General features: G+C 38.1%; 1 pseudogene; it reads left to right on the forward strand.

The window, feature by feature from the left end:
• The first annotated feature begins 8,381 nt into the window (after window positions 1-8,381).
• LOC148041720 (F-box/LRR-repeat protein At1g67190 pseudogene) lies at window positions 8,382-9,236 on the forward strand (annotated as a pseudogene).
• Window positions 9,237-11,006: the final 1,770 nt, after the last annotated feature.

The raw sequence follows: 11,006 nt of genomic DNA on the forward strand, positions 1-11,006 counted from the left end.
AGCTAGAGCAAGATCTTTGGGTTTCTTGGGCTTGATAGCCATGCAAGCTTATAAGGGAAGAAAGAGAAAAGGACTAAAGTAAAATGTAACTAAGATTGTTCTCTTCTCTAGCTCTTGAGTCTCCAACTTTGTCCTAGAACCCTTAAATTTTGCATAGAAAAGAGTGACGATGTGCTAAATTAAACATTTGACATCCATATGTAGGCTAGACTAGCCATATCTTCTACTAGCCTCAAGAAAGTTGTCACTAATTGTAGTTCTCTTGTTGTACATGTACATGTTACCTGAGTAACTAGGGTTTTCAAATTTGAAAAGGGAAGTAGATTGAGACAAAGGAAAGGGGGAAAAGGGCCATAGCCTAAATCTTTGATACCACTTGTAATGAATGAGGTTGAGAGGAGAGAGGAGAATGAGCAGAGGAGAGAGAAAGAGATGAAGAAGAAGAAAGAGAAAGACTAGAAGAGGAGAGAGAAATTGATGGCCTAATATCTCCCTCTACCTGCAAGCCAAAGCTGATACTGAGGATACATTGGTACCCATACTTCCATTCCTTAATTTGAGTGGCCTTTAGTCACCATCTAGGACCATAGTGTTGCATGTCCATTCAGCTGCTTCCCCAAAGCCTCAGGTCACTCTGCCTTGCAAGTTTGATTTGGATATTGTGGCCTACATGATGGGGCAATACCTCATGGGCTAATTCCAAAAGCACATCTTAATGGGACATATCTCTCTATCATGAGAAACATATTGAACTCGCTCTGCATGTATGCAAGAGAGGGAGGAGCTATGTGCACACATTGCAGTGGCAATCGAGTCTCACCATGCAGCAAGTAAGGCCCAATTGCTTGCATAATTGTATCAACCAGCTTGAGTTTTTTGTTTAGGGGTTTAACTTAAAAGAATGATTGATAGGCTTGAGATGTTTTCGTATCTTTTCTTGCTTCTAAAGGGTACAATAAAAAAGAATAAGAACAAGGGCTTTGATGCATGAAATAGTATTTGTTTTGTTCTTTCTCCTCTTGACCTCAAGCACATTAAATTCATAGCCTGCATTATTAGAAGAATTCCACTAGGTTGGTATTTTACCCATTGTGAGAAGTTGAAGTTGTAGCACTCTCATAATTCCTGTCCTGATTTATCTCTAACATCATCATTTTGTTGGTTTTTTAAGATTCTTACTCCATGCCTCCACTTCATGTATTAAGGGCTCCTTCCTTGCATTATGATAGGTATGATGCAGCTGAGGTCTGCTGAAGGACTCATTCCATCCTAGAGGAATAGATATTCGGAGGAGTTGCTGCCTCTCAAAAATATTTGCAAGCATTTGATACACCAAAAGCTGTTGGCTCTTGGTAAGAACTCATCCCCTCGCTTTGATTTGATTCTCCAAGGCCTTTTAAACTTGTTGAAGTTGAATTTATAATGGATTCTATGTCTAGGTAGGTTTTGTATAGGTCCCTGCCATGTCTTTAGTATCACTGGTTGTGACCTTGTTACACAATGTTACAGGTTAGGCACCTCATTTACAACTTGCTAAATCTTGGAGCCTATCTCAATGATGCATTGTGAATATAAGGCCGAAAGTGCTATTAGTAGAGTATAAGAAAGTAAAATGTCAAAGAAGATTTTGGAGCTCTTTAGTGAGTTCAGTGATGCATTCTGAATATAAGGCTGGGAATGGTAGTAGATGATTGAACTTGGGATTTGAACTTGCAAGCTTTATTAGGAGCAAGTTCAAAAGTTCTGGGTCACCAAGGTAGATTCCTTCAGGGATCACCAACCTACTCTTCCCCAACCAATCTACAAGTACATGATTTTTATCAAGGATAGTACTTCTAGCCTTCTTATTGCTTAGCATCTTTCTAATCATGTTGCAATGCAGGGAATGCGAAATTTGGCATTGGAGGAGTAAGTTAAGGTCTTGGAACAAGATATCAAAAATTTTATACTCCTCATTGAGCATGAAATGGAGGCATGGGAGAAGTAGCTCTAGGAACAGCTAAAATACGGCAGGTTCCATGGTACCAAGACTTGATCCAAGTCCTGGTTGAAGCCTTTTTCTCCTATGAATAAGCCTCTCCAAATCTCGATGAACCAATAACCTCTTCTCTAGATTGTAATCGGCACTCAGACACACCTTGAGCTCCAACTAGGATTGAGAAGGAAGCTATTTTGAAGCTACAGACTGTGAAGCCCTGGAGTATCAAGGGGAGACAACTAGCTACACAAAACAATGATGCCACTAGTACTAGTCTTGATATTTCTAAAGTAATGAAGATGAAACTATTGCTCACTGCTGCCCTTGCTTGGTGTTAATGGATAAGGAGGGGTTTGCAGACCATTGGAGCTAAAGTATCCTTTAAATTCCCAGTTGATATGCTCATGTGTGAAGCATTTTCAATTGCAGTAGGTCCTCTAATGTAATGAGGAAAGGCCACATATCATGTCCTAGATCACTTGCTTGGTATGGGAAGACTTAAAGCTATTTATGCTCTTATGATTGTTGTATACAATTGCAAACTTCTAATCTTTAGCAATCTGACCAATTATTCTTTTGAAGTATCACATGTAATGGACTTGACTGGTCATGGAGATAGCAATGGATTACATGTCTATATTATATCACTATCATGTCCATCTTGCATAATGCCCATGACTATCATGTCATGGTCCTTTTCCATTAATGTATAAAATATTTGACCATCTTTTTGTTGTGTTGCACACAAGGAAAATACTATTTTGACATACAGTGGTATTGTTGCATAGTACAAGGATGCATGCAGGAAAAAGGAAGGGGTGGAGGACCACAAGGACACTAATTTTCCATTCTGCCACTTTGCAAATCCATCGGACCTGGTAGCTCTTGATGAAACAAGGCAAGTAATAGCTATCTCTTTCCATAGTTTTTACCATGTCATGTCAATGGTTTATCCTAAGTTTTCTTATCACTATAGGGTCCTAGGGGACTGAGGCTCCCTAGTGGTGATGAATATGGTTAGGAAAATGAAAATAAATGTGGTGGCACTTTAGACGATGAGCTCATGCATTTTCTTCTTGCATAATGCACCTTTAGAATGATCTTTCCGCTTGCTATTACTACTAAATGGGTGTAGGACTATCATTCTAATCCAATGTAGACATTGTCACTTTGTGGGGTAAGGATATCTTTAAGCTTACATGTGCCCATCTAGTGCAGATATTTGATCAGTGCAAACATCTCATGCTATCTTCTGCTACTACAACACCTCCTTTTGCTTACCATTTGGAAGGTATGGCATTCTATGGTTAGACCAATGAAATTACTTTCTACTTGCATAATGCCCATGAGTGTCATGTCATGGGCCTTTGCCATTAATCTATAAGGTACTTACCATCTTTTTGTTGTTTTTGCTACTACTGATACCCAAAGGATGTCAAAGTGGTAGTAGTGCACAATATAGGGATGCATGCAGGAAAAAGGAAGGGGTGGAGGACCATCATGACACTGATTTTCCATTCTGCTACTTCGCAGATCCATCAAACTTGGTAGACCTTGATGCAACAAGGCAAGTAATAGCTATCTTCCATGGTTAGTTCCATGTCATGTCAATGGTTTATCTTGAGTTTTCTAATCATTGCAAGGTACTGGGGGACTAAGGTTCCATAGTGGCGATGAATATGGTCAGGCCAATTAAATTAAATGTGGTGTGCTATTGCTATTGAATTGGTGTAGGATAGAACCTTCAATAACAACAATGGTAGTGCCAAGTGGTACAAGGACACAACAAGGCCTACAATATGGTAGCTCTAGTTGCATTAGCTTGCCATCATTCGGGCACCTACCTTGCCTGCGGTATTTTGCAGCTCCATGGCATGAGCACAACATCAAACAAGGCAACATCAATTGCCACAAATTTCCTTGTGAGAAGGGTTGGAGACACATTGGGGATTGTCCTCACTTGCATACATGCATGATTCCAAAAAGAGTCATTGGTCTACTCAGGCCATGGAAATTAATCTTAGAGTCTCTCACATTTTCCAAAAAGAGTGCACAAATTCTTTTTGGTGGTTTCCTAGTTGCATCAAGAATTTCTAGGCTTTTGGTGGTTTCCTAGGCTAACTTCATCTATTTATTCTATGTACATGCTTGGCTTTATAATAGAATTTCTCTCCCATGTAGTCATTCTTGGTTTCATGACTGGTATAGCTATCTCTGTTGGCCTTAACTAGCTTTAAAAGCCTACTAAGGATCTCTATTGCATCTTTCACTTGGATCACAGATGTTGTTTCTTTTTTAGAGATATGTAACACATGATACAAGCTTAAGGACCTCAACAGCTTGGTTAGTTCCATCTTACGACCTATGAATAGTTATCCTAACTTCAGCTTATAACCATCCCCCATCAAGTAGGAGACTAAGCAGTCCCTAGCTACTAGGATAGTTCATATCAAAGCCCCTAAAGTGGACAAGATTGATGTGGCCAACTTTAGATCATTAGTGCAAAAGCTTCTTGGGCAATGTCCTTCCTCAAGACTCAGCTGTAATAGAAAGATGAGGAGTATCATCAATGTATAGGAGAGCAGTAAGCTATTGTAGCTAGAGGAAGAGAAAGTTAGTGATGTCTCTGTAGGAGAACAACCACCCAAAATGGGCATTACTGCTCTGATGCAATTGATCAAGCTATCATAGATGCATGGTTTGGTGCCATGGCCAACAAATTAGAGACCTATAGCAATAGTTTATTCTAGACATTACCAAGCAAGGGTATGGTTCATTCCATGTACACCCTATTATAAGCTAGTTGACGACCATAGTGCATTGAAAAGATGATCATTATAATATATTGATTACACAACCATACTATGTTAAAAAACGTATTAAAAAGAAGCTTATAATACATTGCAAAATTGTACCTAGACTGGAGCTTAGTGATGGCTGACCGATACTGAAATCTATGATGTCTCTATTTCACACCTTATCATGATGTGGGGGGAAAAAATTAAATGCACCAATGAGTTTATGAGAGTCCAGCAAATTAGAAATATTAACACTTCTTAGGATGAACTATGATTAATATTATATTATAGGAGATGATGATAGGTGCTATTCAACTTATTAAATAATCCTTCAATCAAGAGATGTACTTTCAAGTACCTGCACACTTGGAGATTGTAGAATATTACTAAGCTTTGATGATGTGGTACAATAGCATAAAACTCCACAAAGCTCGACTAGCTGAGTACTATTGCTTCTTTGACTCAAGTTTTTTTTCTTTCTCTAGCATGAAATTCTCTGCACCTCTGCTCAGTCCACAGAGTACGGCCTGCTATGTTGTAGAATGGAAAAAGGGGAAAAGAAGAGAAGTCGTAGTTTAGAGAAAGTGGGAGTTCCAAAAGGTAATAGAGGGAAAATATATTAAGGTTAGTGTTTCAATGGTAGGATGAGAACTTTTTTTTTAGTTTATCAATATTTATTTTTCTACTTCTTTATTGAATAATTCTAGAAAAGATAAGTCACATGATCATATTGATAGCATCACCAATTTGTTATAAAATCTTAACCACCCCCTTCAATGACTCAACTCTTGGTGATTTTTGGTGCATGCACCACATCAATTATCTCTATGAGTAGAGGGAGACTTAAAGAGATCTTGCTAGCATTCAAGATTCTTTAAATAAAATTGTTTTGTCTTGTCATTGATAATATTAGCTACCAAGACTCATGTGGAATTATTTGCATATCTAATAGAGTTTACATCTCTAATAGACCCGTTTCCAACATCCAGTGTCTGATTAGATCTTATATATCCTTTAATATTCTTATCTACCCAATGCTTCAAATCAATAACAAGAAGTCATTTGAGCCTCATCCTATTAGATTAGTTTGGGATGCCTTATTAGAAGTGCTCACATGATCCCATCAATGATGATTGAGCATGGAATAGGATAGATAAGAGCAAGCATTAAGGAGTGTCTCCAACTCACTAGCATGTGTTGGCCAACCCAAACTCATGCAAAATCTCTTAATAATTGCATGCATTGGCATATGTTATTGACATTGGCACCTTTAATCTCAACAAGTAACCCAATGACTTGTTGATGGTATACTATTATAGACAAGGGCTCTTAAAAATAATCCTAATTGTTATCCCAAAAAAGATATTTGTAATATAGACTATATCTCTATAATTGTCTACTTCTTTGGCTCAACAAAATTTTTTTTGTCGATGTTGATTATTCAACCTTAAGAGAGAATTAGTTTTGTCTCTACTAGTCATGGGATGCTTTCATGGTTTTGCTTTAGAGATCTTTTAAAAAAAACACAAATTGGATAAGAATATGAAAGGTCATTAGATGATATAAAAATAGAGTCGACCTTTTATTTTGATTTGTAAATCCACTTACTTTTTGTTTATAAGTTTTGAATTTTGTTAGAGGACATAGTTTTGTGTGCATATTGTGGGAGCTATACATGTGTATATGTGGAATTAAAGTCATATGCTCTTACTTAGCAATGTGCATGAGGGTGGGAGAGAGAGTGAGTGAGTGAGTGAGTGAGCGTGAGAGAGGCATGATTTCCTTAAAGGAAATCATGCCTCTCTATTCAGCTAAAACTCCAAGTTTGTCAATATTAGCATGTGTTTGAAGCCAACCTTGTTCACTAGAGCTAGAGCTATTGATTTCAGTTGCTATTGTAGTCAATTTGCTTTGAAAATATTCCAAATCATGACAGAAGTCAGCTACAGCCATATCATGAATCATAAGTCCTCAAGAATGCAAAGATATCTCGTGGTTCTTGTACCAAACTTTACTAACAAGAGATATGTTGTTCCTATCCTTGCGTGTGTTGGTGAATTTTAGGACAATCATAGCCTGCATTCACTTGCCCATTGCTACATACATATGCATCAAAGACTGCTGCTTCTCTGACTGTATTTAGAACCCCCTTCTTCTAGCCCATATTTCTCTGGCTGAATTGGTTCAGCACCAAACCTCTGAGGTTTTCGATGATGCCAAGTTCTGCAAGTCTACTACTAAAACTAATGTGTCTATAACTGATGCATATATTGCTTCAAGCTATGATGATATGGTTGGCCAACATAAGCACAGCAAAGAATTCAATGATAATACAATCTTCCCGTTGCTATGTACTGATGCCACAGTTTCAAACAGCCATATCTGGACTAAAGTGTCCATGCATCACAAGGAGATAGCATTTGTCACTATGGAGACTCGGCATTCATCATGCAAGAATGCCATTTAACCATCTGTAGCATTGCATACCAATACATCTAGTGGTATGCCAAATCTTTTGAAATTGGCAACCGCTGAAATTGGCAATCGCATGACCATGATCATCAAGACACTTTTGGCAAACTGGAGATTGATATCCTTGGTCACAGATGTACTATCCTTCGCTTCTGATCTGAATTTATAGTGGTCAAACACAGATTTTCTTTTGCTAATACTGGAATAAATGCCTTCATATGAACCACTTTCATATCAGTTTGAGTACATCATGTTGTGAATCAGCATCCTCTTGAGCTTAGGTGCCTGAAATGATGCCACTCTCAAACAATTCTACCAGCAAGAGTGCAGCACCATAGAGTCTTGCCATTAAGTAGCACACCAAGCTACCAGACCAATCTTGATCTTATCATATCCAAAGCCTATATATCCTTAGATGGTGGTTGGTTCATGGATGTTTTCCATGTTACAGATCAACTTGGACACAAACTTACAGATGAAAGTTTAATTGATTATATGCAACAAGCTTTGGGAGCAAAAAGAACTATTGCAAGTTCATAGGTAAGAACATGTTTGGGATGTACTGTGGGTGTTCAATCAATTGCTGAACACACATCCATAGAGTTGATTGGCACTGATCGACCAGAACTGTTGTCAGATATCTCTATTGTTCTCACAAGCCTCAAGTGCAATGTTGTTGCTGCTGAGGTTTGGACTCACAATGCAAGGGTAGCATGTGTAGTGTATGTAACTGACAAAGTTACTGGTGGTCCTATTGATGATGCACAAAAGCTGGTGTCCATCAAAGAGCAGCTGCCAATGTGCTGAAAGCAACTGATGATAGAAAAGGTGTCAAAACTGATTTCTCAATTGGCTTGACCCATACAAAGAGACCTTTGCATCAGTTGATGTTTGTAGATTGGGACTATGAAGCCTCTGCCCTGCCCTATTAATCAAGCTGCTCTGATAGATCTCAGATTTCAATCAAAAATTGCCTCGAGAAAGGCTACTCGGTGGTCAACATTCGCAAACAAGAATCAATCAATGTACACCCCAGGAGAAACACATTCTCTCAATGAAATGATCTGTGCCAAGCTTCGTTCATCAATCCATTCTTCATCATCATCATCAAGGAGGTCGCTGATGACGCAGTTATGCGCTCCTCCTCTTCCAAATTGATACCTATAGAGTCACTCCCTGTAGATGTAGTGGGAATAATCTTGTCTCATGTGGCATCTGCTCGTGATGTTGTCTCTGCATCTACAACATGTAGGAGATGGCAAGAGGCTGCAACATGCCACTGGAACAAATTTGTTTTTGCTTATTCAGACTGGCTTGCCTTTAGGGACCTTACAGTGGGTCAATGTGAGATTCTTATGACAAAGACAATAATGCAAGCAAAATGCTTGTAGGAAATATCAATATGCATGGATAAGTCAAAAGAATTTTCTGTAGCTCTGGTGATCGCATGGCTTATTCATACAAAGGATACGCTCAGATCTCTGATGTTTATGAATCCAATCGAGCCAAAGGTGAACATACTGGAGAAATGTGGAGCATAGAAGTTGGAAACTTTGGTTTGGGGATTTGCACATGTACCGGTAGTTGATCCATCCATTCATAAGTTTCCTTTTCTTGCGTCACTTACTCTTACTAATCGGGCTGTTCTATCTGCTTTGGATCTCAACTTGCTACTTGCTGTGTGTCCTAGGTTGGAATACCTATCTTTGGTTAACAATGACATCACATTCATGGATGTACAATCTACCATTGAGCTGAGCAGTGCATCTTCGAAGACCTTGAATATCGAGGGACTAAATGTTGATAGTATCCTTTTGGAGTCAGATAAGCTGGAAGGCCTTGTTTTGAGAGATTCAACCTTTGAGCAGTTTGAGCTTGTGAGCAAGGGAAGTTTGCAGCGCTTAAGAATCGAGGATGTGATGCATTTGTTCTTTGTTCATTTAGACAACCCTGTGCGATCTCGATCGCTGACAGCCAATTGTGCATAAGGTATGAGACTGCACCTAAGGATGCGGAAGCTTACTACGAGTCCGAAAATGCTTGTGACTTGCACCTAGTAGATGGTACTATGTCACAGGTCCTTGAGACCGATCTTCTTGCAAAGAACCCTGAATCAGTGATGGATAATGAGGATCTTTGTGGAGAAGGAAAGGCTGGCGTGCAACAGGAAAGAAGCCATGTGCTCCCTTCAACAAGATGAAGATCAGTCAGCAAGGAAGATAAAGAGCAAGCAAGGAAATGTCCCATGCTATCCATTGTAGCAGAGAGATGAAGATCCTCAAAGTTGAAAACGAGCTTTCATTTTTGGTCTCCTTGCCTCGAAATTTAACTGAGCCTCCTGTCATAGCTTGTGTGGAGTCCAAGAAAGTTGCCAACGCCTTGTGGTACTCCACTGATTTTCCTTACAGCTCCTGTACCTGTTTGACTAGGGTTTTCTCTCTCTCTTTTTTTTAAAAACTACTATTAGATGTGAGGAAGGAGAGAGAAAACTCGATCAAAGATCAAGGCTCTGATACCACTTGTCAGAGAGAGAACTAGGGAGAGAGAAAGAGGAGAGAGAAGACTGTAGAAGAGAGAGAAAGACTAGATTTTAGAGAGAGAAAGACAGGAAAGAAGGGGAAGCCATAGAAGCTATGAGCAAGAAGGGAGAGAAAGTTTGTAATTGTATTATTGTGTCAAAAAGATGTGAAAGATTACATGTCCTCTCCTTTTATACCAATGTCAGTGTGACATGGCATAATATCAATATTATTTACACTAATTCCTTATTCTCAGCTTCTTACAGACTTGTCCGTGCAGTGGCGTGTTGCAATCCGCCGTTCACACGCAGTCATCCTCAGCTATTCACATGCAGCTCAGGTACCGACTTCTAATTTCAAAACTCGAAAAGCACATAAAGACAAACATAAAACACCAAAAACCTTCAAAAATTTATTAAAATTCATTAAAAATCCAAATAAATTGTAGAAAAATTCCTTAAAATTTTCCAACATTGCTGAAATAATTTGAACTATTTTCTAAAGTGGGACTTTAAGAAAATAAATTGCAAAAAATTCAAAACTTCAAAATTCTTTCAAAAATACATGCAAAATGAGCAAAATTCATTAAAAATTAGTAAAAATTCAGAAATATTTCCAAAAAAATTTCAAAAAATTCCACAAATCCCCTTGCCCCTTTTGCCATATATTTCTCAATTGAAAATGCTTCCATAAATGGCTAAAGTATTATTTGAATCCAAAACCCTAAATTTAATATCTCACCTCATGAAAATTCATTTTAAATTCCAAAAACCAACTGAAAACTCATGGATAAATTCAAACACATTGTTGACACTTGTTGGATTGCTGAAATCCCACCATTACACTTCACAACATATTCATGTGTGATATATCCTCTTTTAATCATTTAAAAAAAACAAAGAAAAAAACCAAAAAACAAAAACAAAAACACATAACGTACAAAATACAAAACACCTAGCTTAAAATTTTTAAAAAAAGAAAAAATAATAATTAAAAATAAAACTAAAATAAAAACACTAAGGTGCTTTATTTTTTCTAGTGAGTGGTTTTTGCTTTTGGGACTACTCAGTGTACCTTCAGTCTCTTGCATTTGGGACTACTCAGTGTACCTTCAGTCTCTTGCATATACACCCCTACCAGGTATCTATTTTTTGAGATTTATTTATTTTGGTCATCCCTTAACCATGGTTAATTGTTAAAATATTTTTTATTCACCCGCTTTTTCACATGCGCTCGCGC

Source organism: Lygodium microphyllum, chromosome 1, assembly GCF_053477565.2.
Source record: "Lygodium microphyllum isolate KBCC chromosome 1, Lygodium_microphyllum_v1.1.10, whole genome shotgun sequence".
Lineage (NCBI taxonomy): Eukaryota > Viridiplantae > Streptophyta > Polypodiopsida > Schizaeales > Lygodiaceae > Lygodium > Lygodium microphyllum.